The 1,782-nt window shown below is 36.9% G+C and overlaps 1 long non-coding RNA gene across 1 annotated transcript; it reads left to right on the top strand.

The window, feature by feature from the left end:
* Nucleotides 1-645: 645 nt before the first annotated feature.
* On the top strand, nucleotides 646-1,449 carry LOC143598155 (uncharacterized). The gene is made up of 3 exons (XR_013147061.1): nucleotides 646-770; nucleotides 1,151-1,308; nucleotides 1,389-1,449. It is a non-coding gene; the product is annotated as an uncharacterized LOC143598155 (long non-coding RNA).
* The last annotated feature ends 333 nt before the right edge of the window (nucleotides 1,450-1,782 follow it).

The following is a 1,782-nucleotide window of genomic DNA, read 5'->3' as shown; positions in this document are numbered from 1 at the left end:
CCCTCATTGTATGCCTTTATGTCAGATGTTGTGAGTAATATCTAATATCTAGTTTACTTCATTTAATACACGCGTTCAATGTTTTTAATACATACTCGTAAATTCAGTTTGCTTAACTTTTGTTTTGTTTTTATGATCATTAGGTTTTAGAGGTCCGCCCTGTGCTTGATTGGGACAAGGGGAAGGCTGTTGAGTTCTTACTTAAATCACTCGGTTAGTAAAGACTAAAGAGTTCGGTTTTCATGAAAAGTAATCGTTTATATTTTTATAACATATTAGCTAAATGTGAGTCACGTGACGGTGTTTTGTAGGCTTAAGTAACCGTGATGATGTGCTCCCTATATATATAGGGGATGACAAGACCGATGAAGATGCATTCAAGGTAAACATAATTATTATTATAATAATACTTTTAATGCATAAAACCTTTTAAATCGTCTTATTTAAAAACGTTAAAACAGTATTTAAGTCAAGAGTCTGGTCGCGGTTATGGGATCTTGGTGACTCCTGCCCCGAGAGAAACAAGTGCGTATTATTCTCTTAGGAATCATCAGAGGTTTGTTTGTTGCCTTGCATAATAAATTATTTAAACCTCATTAATGTTTGTATGAAATTAATAGATGTATAATCCGGAGTTCAAATCGAAAAAAGGAACCTGAAATTGTGGTATGGAGAAATAACTCAGAAAACGAACAAGATTCGGTCAAAGGGCAACATATGGCATATCTGGATGTGTGGGGCTGTTTGAAGAAGCATTGAAGGACAATGAGGTACTTTCTTTGACCAAAAAAGTCAAATTCCCGAGATTTGAAACTTCTTTCTGAGTTAGAAAGTTGACCCAAAAAGTCAAAAACCCGAGATTCGAAACTGCTTTCTGAGTTAGTAAGTTGAACCAAAAAGTCAAAAAACCCCAGATTTGAAACTTCTTTCGGAGTCAGTAAATTACCCAAAAAGTCAAAAACCTGAGATCTAAAACTTTTTTCTGAGTCAGTAAACTGGCCCAAAAAGTCAACAACCCGAGATTTAAAACTTTTTTTCCGAGACAGTAAGTCGTCCCAAAAAGTCAAAACTCTCGTATTACTGTTTGTCTGTCTGTTAATGACCACATGAAATTAGAAGTCAACTCTTTTGTTTTGTTCAACCGTGGCAGATTGAATACAACAAGAAGACTATACCGTTACCATTCAATCAAGATATCTACAAATGGGCTGCTACTACACGCAAGATGCTAAACAATGTGCAGCTACCCGAAGGGATTGAATTCTACAACATTTATGGAACATCATGGGATACACCTTTTGATGTTTGGTACGTCTAACCAAGATTGCATTTAAAAACATGATGTTGTATTATTTTTTGTTTTCTGATTGAAATGTGTGTGTGTGCAGTTATGGTTCAGAAACGGATCCAATTAACGACCCGTCTGAAATATGCCATACATTAGGAGGTATCACAAGGGACGATGCAATTTTGCTCTGCCTCCTAAAGTTTGTGAATCATGCAATCGTACTGGTCATGATGCTGCTGATTGCTAGAAGAAAAAAATGACATGCTTCATTTGCAAGGAAATGGGCCATTTTAGTTTCGAGTGCCCAAAGAACAAACCCGCTGGTGGTGGTGCGGGTGGAAGTGGCAAGGATAAGAAAGGAAATGCTCGAGTCTTTGTACTCGACACAAAGAAATCTGCTGACATGCCGGAAACCAATACCGGTACGTTTCTAGTCAACGACACCTATGCTAGAGTTTTATTTGATTCAGGTGCCAATTTGAGTTTTATAGATT

Source organism: Bidens hawaiensis, unplaced genomic scaffold (genome assembly GCF_021521415.1).
Source record: "Bidens hawaiensis isolate Kalapana, Puna unplaced genomic scaffold, B.hawaiensis_p1.1 tig00049720_1, whole genome shotgun sequence".
NCBI classification, from domain to species: Eukaryota; Viridiplantae; Streptophyta; class Magnoliopsida; order Asterales; family Asteraceae; genus Bidens; species Bidens hawaiensis.
This window is presented reverse-complemented; position numbering and strand designations above follow the sequence as displayed.